General features: G+C 53.1%; 1 non-coding gene across 1 annotated transcript; it reads left to right on the plus strand.

Moving 5' to 3' along the window:
* Positions 1–248: 248 nt before the first annotated feature.
* On the plus strand, positions 249–330 carry TRNAL-AAG (transfer RNA leucine (anticodon AAG)). Its single transcript has one exon. It is a non-coding gene; the product is annotated as a tRNA-Leu (tRNA).
* Positions 331–10,459: the final 10,129 nt, after the last annotated feature.

Genomic DNA, 10,459 nt, shown 5'->3' on the forward strand with positions numbered 1-10,459 from the left:
TATATAAATCTCCCCACTGTATTTTCCACTGCATGTATCCGATGAAGTGAGCTGTAGCTCACAAAAGCTTATGCTCAAATAAATTGGTTAGTTTCTAAGGTGCCAAAAGTCCTCCTTTTCTTTCTGTTACTAGAACCCCCCTGAGCTGCTGGGGGGGTCCCTCCTCCAGTCTACAGTGCTGACCTAATTTGGTAGTGAAGACAAGCCCTCATAGGGAGAGGAGCAGGCAGCCATCTTTACTTACAGGAGGTAGTGTGGCCGAGCGGTCTAAGGCGCTGGATTAAGGCTCCAGTCTCTTTGGAGGCGTGGGTTCGAATCCCACCACTGCCATCTCTTTGGCCACCCTGACCTTCCCATGGATACAGAATGGAGCTTCAGTCCCGATTTTCAGGGCTTCTTGATCCTTTAAACCCAGACCTTCCTCATCAGTTATTTCCCTCTCCTCATTTAGGCATCTCTCTCCTTTAAAACTGACAGCCAGCACCTGAGTTCTGCAGCACTGTTCACGTCACTAGCTAAGTCCAGCACTGGATATTCTACCTTTATCGGGCTACAGACAGCTGGGCGTGAAGGGGAGTTTGACTTTTGGGGGGTAGGGGATTTTTCTGGGGGGGAGGAACAAAAAGGAAATGGTGAGAGATGGGGAGAAAAGTTCATTTCAGTTCCTGCCACTACACATCGGGCATTTATTTTCGCTGAAAAGGCCCTGCTCACAGGCCGGGGGGCTCGGGGCGAAGGAGGGGGTATGTGCTGGCTCTGGGAGGGGGAGTCGGGGCTGGGGCAGGGGGTTCGGGGCACAGGAGGGGGTATGGCGTGCTGGCTCGGGGAAGGGGAGGGTCGGGGTTGGGGCAGGGGGGTTCGGGGCGCAGGAGGGGGCATGGGGTGCTGGCTCGGGGAGGATGAGGAGGGGGTCAGGGCCAGGGCAGGGGGGCTCGGGGCGCAGGAGGGGGTATGGGGTGCTGGCTTGGGGAGAAGGGGGGGTCGGGGCCAGGGCATAGGAGTTCGGGGCGCAGGAGGGGGTATGGGGTGCTGGCTCAGGGAGGGGTGATCAGGGCGAAGGAGCGGGTATGGGGTGCTGGCTCCGGGAGGTGGGGGTCAGGGACGGGGCAGGGGGGTTCGGGGCACAGGAGGGGGCATGGGGTGCTGGCTCCGGGAGGGAGGTCGGGGGGGCAGGGGGGTTCAGGGCGCAGGAGGGTGTATGGGGTGCTGGCTCTGGGAGGCGGGGGTCAGGGCTTGGGCAGGGGGGTTCGGGGCGCAGGAGGAGGTATGGGGTGCTGGCTCCAGGAGGCGGGGGTCAGGGACGGGGCAGGGGGGTTCGGGGCACAGGAGGGGGCATGGGGTGCTGGGTCGGGGAGGAGGAGGAGGGGTTCAGGGCCGGGGGGATTCGGGGCGCAGGAGGAGGCATGGGGTGCTGGCTTGGGGAGGAGGAGGAGAGGGTCGGGGCTGGGGCAGGGGGGTTTGGAGCGCAGGAAGGGGCATGGGGTGCTGGCTCCTGGAGGCGGGGGTCAGGACTGGGGCAGGGGGGTTCGGGGCGCAGGAGGGGGTATGGGGTGCTGGCTCCGGGAGGGGGGGTCGGGGCTGGGGCAGGGGGGTTCGGGGCGCAGGAGGGGGTATGGGGTGCTGGCTTGGAGAGGGGGCGGTCGGGGCTGGGGCAGGGGGTTTCAGGGCACAGGAGGGGGTATGGGGTGCTGACTCGGGGAGGAGGGGGGGTCGGGGCTGGGGCAGGGGGGTTCGGGGTGCAGGAGGCGTTATGGGGTGCTGGCTCGGGGAGGAGGGGGGTTGGGGCTGGGGCAGGGGGGTTAGGGGTGCAGGAGGCGGTATGGGGTGCTGACTCGGGGAGGAGGGGGGTTGGGGCTGGGGCAGGGGGGTTAGGGGTGCAGGAGGCGGTATGGGGTGCTGACTCGGGGAGGAGGGGGGGTCGGGGCTGGGGCAGGGGGGTTAGGGGTGCAGGAGGCGGTATGGGGTGCTGACTCGGGGAGGAGGGGGGTCGGGACTGGGGCAGGGGGTTTCAGGGCACAGGAGGGGGTATGGGGTGCTGACTCAGGGAGGAGGGGGGGTCAGGGCTGGGGCAGGGGAGTTCGGGGTGCAGGAGGCGTTATGGGGTGCTGGCTCGGGGAGGAGGGGGGGTCGGGGCTGGGGCAGGGGGGTTCGGGGTGCAGGAGGCGTTATGGGGTGCTGGCTCGGGGAGGAGGGGGGTTGGGGCTGGGGCAGGGGGGTTAGGGGTGCAGGAGGCGGTATGGGGTGCTGACTCGGGGAGGAGGGGGGTTGGGGCTGGGGCAGGGGGGTTAGGGGTGCAGGAGGCGGTATGGGGTGCTGACTCGGGGAGGAGGGGGGGTCGGGGCTGGGGCAGGGGGGTTAGGGGTGCAGGAGGCGGTATGGGGTGCTGACTCGGGGAGGAGGGGGGTCGGGACTGGGGCAGGGGGTTTCAGGGCACAGGAGGGGGTATGGGGTGCTGACTCGGGGAGGAGGGGGGTCGGGACTGGGGCAGGGGGTTTCAGGGCACAGGAGGGGGTATGGGGTGCTGACTCGGGGAGGAGGGGGGTCAGGGCTGGGGCAGGGGGGTTCGGGGTGCAGGAGGCGTTATGGGGTGCTGGCTCGGGGAGGAGGGGGGGTCGGGGCTGGGGCAGGGGGGTTAGGGGTGCAGGAGGCGGTATGGGGTGCTGACTCGGGGAGGAGGGGGGGTCGGGGCTGGGGCAGGGGGGTTAGGGGTGCAGGAGGCGGTATGGGGTGCTGACTCGGGGAGGAGGGGGGTCGGGACTGGGGCAGGGGGTTTCAGGGCACAGGAGGGGGTATGGGGTGCTGACTCGGGGAGGAGGGGGGGTCAGGGCTGGGGCAGGGGGGTTCGGGGTGCAGGAGGCGTTATGGGGTGCTGGCTCGGGGAGGCCGGGCAGCACTTCCCTCAGGTGACTCCTGGATGACGGTGCAAGGAGGCTCGGGCGGCCTCCCTGCCTGCCCTGACCCCATGCCGCTCCCGGACGGGACCAGTGCACCCCTGTGGGCTGGGGCCATGTGGCTCTGCACGCTGCCCCTCTCTGCAGGCACCGCCCCTGCAGCTCCCATTGGCTAGGAATGGGGAACTGTGGCCAATGGGAGCTGCGGGGACGGTGCCTGCAGGCAGGAGCGGCGCCCAGAGATCCCTGCCCCCACCCCCGGGCCAGTTCTGGGAGCGGCGTGAGGGGAGCCCCACTGCCCCCCAGAGATGGCCATTGCCTGGGAGAGTGTCTCGGATCGAGCGGTTGGTGCGCACTGGAGTGGACTGATCGGTACTCCTCGCCGTCCCAAATGCAAGGTGAGCTTCCACAGGGTCATGGAAAGTCAGAGCCAAAAGGACACGTTGGGTTTTTGAACATAGGAGGCAGTTCCAGTCCCCATTGCTCCCGCCTGGGAACCAGTGCCGCGTGCTGGACGTTCTCATCCTCGGGTCCGTCGTGATTTTGCAGCATTTAAATAAAATCTACTGAGTTCTACCCTTTCATCGTGCTGAAGATAAACCTTGGACTTTAATAGCTGTTTCATGCAAAATATAAAGGTCTAAAATGCTTGGCAGTTCCACCAGTTACCCTGCATAACCATGGTCCTAAGCGTTCAGGGCATGATCAGTTTTTGTCTGTGTGAAACCATTAATACTGTCTTCAGAAGCTGTCAATTGTTCTCCCATGCTGCAGTGATCTCAGTTAGCTGAATGGCAGCCTCGGGATGCAAACCGCCAGGCAATGGGAAATAATTTATCTCACGTAGCAACAGCTGATATTATATAAAACAGCAGAAACAGGAACGTGACAATGCATAGAGAGAGGAAAGTCTCAGTCCTTACCCATGGTTACTAGGTATCTAGCTGCCTCAGCTGAAGCTGAAGCTCGAATCCTTTGGCTTGGACTGATTATCTGTCCCGTTATTTGGACGGTGTCCTTTTTTAGCACTTCGTTTTCCTTGAAGTTGACAAGGCTGGTAAGCATGGGGTGAGCTGGGGGTGATACGTGCAGTGAAGGGGACAGGAGCAGAAAGACAAGTCTATTAAAAATGTAAGCAGTGTCAGGATGAGCTCCACCCTGACATCTGGTGGTGAGGTGTGGCAAGTTGTGGAAAAGAACTTCAGGGGCCAATCTCATTTGCATAGGCACACCCACCCTGCCTAGAATGAGGCCATAGCTGCCCAAATGGTCACTTTGGCTGCTGTGGGATCCCCAGTGTCTCTGTTATTGGGGCAGGAAGAATAAATTGTTATTACCCTGATTATGGGAATTGTGCTTGGAACTGTACTTGGCCTTTTGTTAAGAGGGAGAGACTCACCATCAACTAAGTAGCACTCGCTAGGCAAGGATCATGGGTTCCAAAGCTTTGTGGATTGAGGGAGGTTGGGGACAAGTAGTAATACTTGGTGGCATGGCCCCCTGGGTAAGGGCTTTACATGCTAATTGCACTTCCTTCTGTTTCCACTGTAGAATATCAGAGCTAATTTTGATTCTATTAGGAGTCTAGTTACAAGCTGCTGAGCTCACTTTGGGCTAATGGTGCACCAGCACTGAGGCTCCCCTACTAGAAGCTGAATTCACCAAAGAGCTGAACTGACTAAGAGCTGAAATCACTGAGTGTTGTGTTAAGTAGCGGGGGAGCCTGAAGATCTATTGTGGAGCAGTTTGTGGGGTGGCTGGAGTACCTTGCGGACAGGCTGGTGGAGCAGTTTGTGGGACGGCAGGAGCTGCTTGTGGGCCACGGAGCCAAGCGAAGCAGTTCATGGGGCGGCTGGCGGAGCGGAGCGAAGGCCTATGGAGCTGTGGGGCGGTCAGCTTCAGATCATGTAAGGTGCCCCTTACCTCTCTCCCCTCCACATCTCCACCCAGGTTGGGAGGTAAAGCTCTGCAGATAAACTTTCGAACTCTGGGGCTGCCCTGACCACGGACAGAGACTTTTGGGTCATTGGACTTTTGGGACTTTGGGTGATTTTGGGTTGCTGGACTCGAGAACCAAAGGGAAAGGGCATGCCCCAATTTGCTTGGGGTGGGTTCTTTGCTCATGGGTTGTGTTACGAATCCTGTTGGTGGTGTTTCCCCAACATAATGCCACATTGTTTCTCTCTGTTATTAAAAGGCTTTTGCTACACTCAGACTACGTGTTTGCGAGAGGGGATGTATTGCATCTTGGAGGTGCCCAGCGGGGGTGGTATCTATTTGTCCCAGGTCACTGGGTGGGGGCTCGAGCCGGTTTGCATTGTGTTATTGGAATGAATCCCCTAGATATTGAACCCGGCCCTTGTTGCTGCCAACTCTGATGGGCAGAAGGGTTACAGAAACATAGGGTTAAGTTAGATTCCATAGGACGCGAGAATTTAAGTTTCAATGACAGCTTCAAGAAGGTATAGAGCAGGGTTCTGTTCCCAAACTGAAGTTAATCCCCTTGGCCTGGCCCAGACTGTATCATTCCTTACTCTCCATGCCCACTAGGTCCTGGTCACTCAGCCCTCTTCTCCTGAGTCCAGTGTTTCTGCCGGCAGCCATCACTGCAGCTTCACTTCAGAAGACTCCACCGATACAACACCCCAAGCAAAAATGATGAGTTCCAGAGAAACAAAAAGGAGAAACCATTCTGCAGTTGGGTTTTACTTTGGCATGTCTTCTGGGCACTTGGAGAATATTTGTACGAACATCCTTTCACCACCCAGCCTCCTGTTCTCCATGACTTGCACCAGACCCCTCTGTTCCACTGGTTGGTTTAATGGTTTGGCAGGCCTTACCGGAAACAAGCAGTTGCTGCTTATTGTCAATAAGCCACCACCATACTGGCCTTTCTAGGGCTGGAATGTAACAAGTTATATAGCAGGACTCATAAGCGATGGCCACCGCTTCCTGCAGCTCCCGTTGGCCGGGAACGGCGAACCGCGGCCACTGGGAGCTGCGGGGGGCCGTGCCTGCGGATGGTCAACGTCAGCAAAATGTCTCGCACCCCACAATCCGATTACCCTGATGGGCTGCAAGTTGCCCACCCCTGGTGTATAGTAGATGTTTGAAATGAGGCCTTTCAAACGTCAGTTACAATTACTAGTTCCAAAATAAGATACTGTTGTCTTGACAATGTCCGATACTTTCTTTGGAAGAGAGTACTGTCAATAATATTAATTTGCTTAAGTTCATTTGACAACTAGATGGAGAAGTGCAAAGTACTCTACTTAGGAAGGAAAAATCAAATTCACAGCTACAAAATGGGGCATAACTGGCTAGCGGCAGTGCTGGTGGAAAGGATCTGGGTGGTGTGCTGGATCACATGACTATGAATGGACAGTGCGATGCAGCTGCGAAAAAGGTGAACGTTCTGGGCTGCATTAACAGGAGTGTCATATATAAGACACAGGAGGCACCTGCCCCACTCGGTTTGGCACTGGTGAGGCCTCAGCTGGAGTGCTGGGTCGCCACACTTTCGGAAAGGCCTTGGACAAACTGGAGAGAGTCCAGAGGAGAGCCACAAAAGGGAAAGGAGGACTTGTGGCACCTTAGAGACTAACCAATTTATTTGAGCATGAGCTTTCGTGAGCTAGAGCTCACTTCATCGGATGCATACTGTGGAAAATACAGTGGGGAGACTTATAAAACCTATCACCATTTCATCACCCAATAAGCACCATTTTTTCCATGCATTGTGGAAAAAGTAACCAGGTAACTTTTCTAAATTGTTTAGAAAACCTGACCCATGAGGAGTGGTTAAAAAGCTGGGCATGTTTAGGCTGGGGAGAAGATGACAGAGGGGCAGGGGAACCTGTTATGTCTTCAGATTTGTTAAGGGCTGTTATAAAGAGGACAGTGATCAATCGTTCTCCATGACCACTGAAGGTTAGGACAAGAAATAATAGGCTTAATCTGCAGCAAGGGAGATATTAGGGAAAAACGCTTTGATTATAGGGATAGTTAAGCTCTGGACAAGGCTTCCCAGAGGCTGGAAATCCCCATCACTGGAGGTTTTTAAGAACAAGCGTCTGTCAGGGTAGGGATGGTCTAGATCTGGTTGGTTCTGTCTCAGCACAGGGGGCTGGACTTGATAAACTCTCCCTTCAGCAGCCCAACATTTCTAGGATTCGGAAAGCTGCTGAAGCGGACCGATTAGAAAACGTTTACCAAATCGTTGTGGTACTAAAATGATGCTTTCTGCAGAGGGTGGCACATCTTCTAAACGGTACTCTTCAGTCTTTCATAAATTTGCAAATTATTATAGAACCTCCTTTGTAGGTAAAGGGGTCGTGCCATTCAAGGTTAAATTAACTTCAAGGTCTTGTAAGTAGCTGGTAGTGAGAATTTGGCTATGAATGTCTTAAAATGAAGGGAACATGATGGGATGTAGATTTAAAATTATTCTTTTGAGTCAGACTGATGTGTTATAATTAGGCACAAGGCACTGACAAGCTGGGTCAAGCTGGAAGGCATGAGACCAGAACTGGGGGGGGGCAGGGATGATTTCCATCCTTGAAATGTGAAGTGAGACTTCCCAAAATAAGGCGAATCTGCCAGTGGGTAGGGAGGAGTGTTACTGGGTATTTAAGCATCCTAGAATATAAGTTTTAATTTATTATTTGGAGGTCAATTCCTTTTGCCATTACTTACAGTAAGCAGCAGTGTATCGTTTTGTCCATACTAAGCTGTTGATTGTCAACAGCCTCTTAGACAGACAAATTGGGTGAGGTAAGACCTTTTACTGGGCCAACTTCTGCAGGCTCTTGTGATAGCTGGGATCTCCCTTCAAGCTGCTAACTTACAGGGCTGCATCCACTGTAAATTAGGAGGGGAAAAAAGCATCAGCAAGGTGACTTCCAGGGTATTGTCACAGCAGATGTTTCACAGGGCATGTATTAAAGTTAGTTATTCTCAATAATCACATCACGTGTGTGTTTTCCGCAGCAGCTTTTAAGGAATTGGGCATTAGGCTGATTTACACTTTGATAGACATGAACAAGGAATGCCAGGTTGTGCTTTGTAAGTACATTGTGTTCATCACATATACATCTAAGTGGCCCTACGGATTTCCTGTGCACCAATGTGGACACAAGAACAAATGGATATAAACTGGTCACTGGGAAGTTTAGACTTGAAATTAGATGAAGGTTTCTAACCATCAGAGGAGTGAAGTTCTGGAACAGCCTTCCAAGGGGAGCAGTGGGGGCAAAAGACCTATCTGGCTTCAAGATTAGACTCGATACGTTTATGGAGGAGATGGTATGATGGGATAACATGGTTTTGGCAATTAAATATTCATGTTAAATAGGCCCAATGGCCTGTGATGGGATGTTAGATGGGGTGGGATCTGAGTTACTACAGAGAATTCTTTCCTGGGTATCTGGCTGGTGAATCTTGCCCACATGCTCAGGGTTCAGCTGATCACCATATTTGGGGTCGGGAAGGAATTTTCCTCCAGGGCAGATTGGAAGAGGCCCTGGGGGTTTTTTGCCTTCCTCTGTAGCATGGGGCACGGGTCACTTGCTGGAGGATTCTCTGCTCCTTGAAGTCTTTAAACCACGATTTGAGGACTTCAATAGCTCAGACGTAGGTGAAAGGTTTATCGCAGGAGTGGGTGGGTGAGATTTGGTGGCCTGCGTTGTGCAGGAGTTCAGACTGGACGATCATAATGGTCCCTTCTGATCTTAGTAGCTATGAAAAAAATAGTACCAGCGCACAAGTCTGTCAACACTTTGTGGTCCATCTTTTGGAAATGCAAAATTAATGTTTAATCTGAAAACCCAGTTTGGGAATTGTACAGACTAACTGCTGCACTGTAAAAGAGTAAGTGTGATGGCAGCAGAGAAGCCGAAAGGACCCATAGAGAAGGACTGCTTTGCAATAAATGAAGGTGGATTTCCTTGAAAAGTAGCCTGTAAAAAGGGTCTATACAATTGTTCTGGTGTTTGTTAGCGTTCTGTTCGTGGTTTGGGGTATGGTACAAGAAAATATCCTGCTCCTGCTACTACCCTCTTTTCTTTTATGGACGTGGATGGCAAAGACCAGCAAATCAGTTTCTGCTTTCCCAAAAGATGCCAACTTGAGTCGCTTAAGAAAATAAGCACCATTTTTTCCCATGCACCGTGGAAAAAATGACCATGTAACTTTTCTGAAGTGTCTTGTTTGTATGCCTGAGGTATAAAAGAATTAGACACTGTATTTTATAATAGACCCATTCTGTGCTCTTGTATTATCTCCTTGGAATAGTTAAGATTTTGTAAAGTACATTAGCGGCAGCAGCAAAAATGATGGAGAAATGATTGCAGATGATGTTCTAGATACTAATGCTGGAGCAACGGGGTAGAACGTCGTCTCTGGATTTCATGTGTTCATTCTACAGGAAAGAGAAGAAGAAATTCAGGGTATGGATGTCCTGAAGGATATGGAAATACATAACCACTAGGTGACTGTGTAAGTTGAGGACTGATATTGGAAAAATGGATAAACAATAAGACAACATTTATTAAGTAACACTATTCTAGAGCATCAGCCCTGTCTGAAAGAGTAAAGAATTGCTTGGTCAAAACATGTCAAACTCAGATTTTTAGCGACGAGTTCCTTGCAGTTATAAGCTAACACCTTAAGATAAAAAGGCAGCATGTGCAGGAAGGAAAATTTCAATTCTTACTTAAAACAGGCCAAAGACTAGCTTTATATCCTACTATGCAAATCATTTCTTGCTTCTGTTTGAGAAGTTAATACTGTGACAAAGTTCCTCTTCTGCCTGGGTGGGTCCTGCACTTATTGGCAGATTTGCTCGCCTCAGAGATTCACAGCAGCCCTCAGTTTGGCCACTTTTGCTAGTGGCTCAAACCTGCCATTCACTCAGCTAACCTCATTGCTGGCCAGCATGGGGAAAAGGGAGGAGAACAATGCCCACAGTCTCTGCTGATCCACCTAGTGGGTCAGGGGACAGGCCAAGGACCTCACATTCTAGGTCAACTCCTCTTGTACCCAATATGGGGGGAGGGGAGGGGGAAAGGGGGGAACCCGGGCCCACCCTCTACTCCAGGTTCCAGCCCAGGGCCCTGTGGATCACAGCTGTCTACAGTGTCTCTTGTAACACCTGTGTGACAGCTACAACTCCCTGGGTTACTTCCCCATGGCCTCCTCCCAACACCTTCTTTATCCTCACCACAGGACCTTCCTCCTGATGCCAGATAGAGTTTGTACTCCTCAGCCCTCCAGCAGCACACCCTCTCACTTCCCAGTCCTTGTGCACCCCTCACTGACGGAAGTGAGGTGCTTTTTAAACCAGGTGCCCTGATTAGCCTGCCTGTCTTAATTGGTTCCAGCAAGTTCCTGATTGTTCTGGAACCGCCCCCATTATCTTATCCAGGAAAAAGGTACCTGCTTAATCTGGGGCTAATATATCTGCCTTCTATCACATGGATCCTCCCCTTAGGCTGGGGGGGGGGGGTCCTTTAGCAGTGGGTGGGTGGAAACTGGATCCCAATAGGATCACTCTCCTGTAGCCATCTGGC

Source organism: Lepidochelys kempii, chromosome 28, assembly GCF_965140265.1.
Source record: "Lepidochelys kempii isolate rLepKem1 chromosome 28, rLepKem1.hap2, whole genome shotgun sequence".
Taxonomy (NCBI): domain Eukaryota; kingdom Metazoa; phylum Chordata; order Testudines; family Cheloniidae; genus Lepidochelys; species Lepidochelys kempii.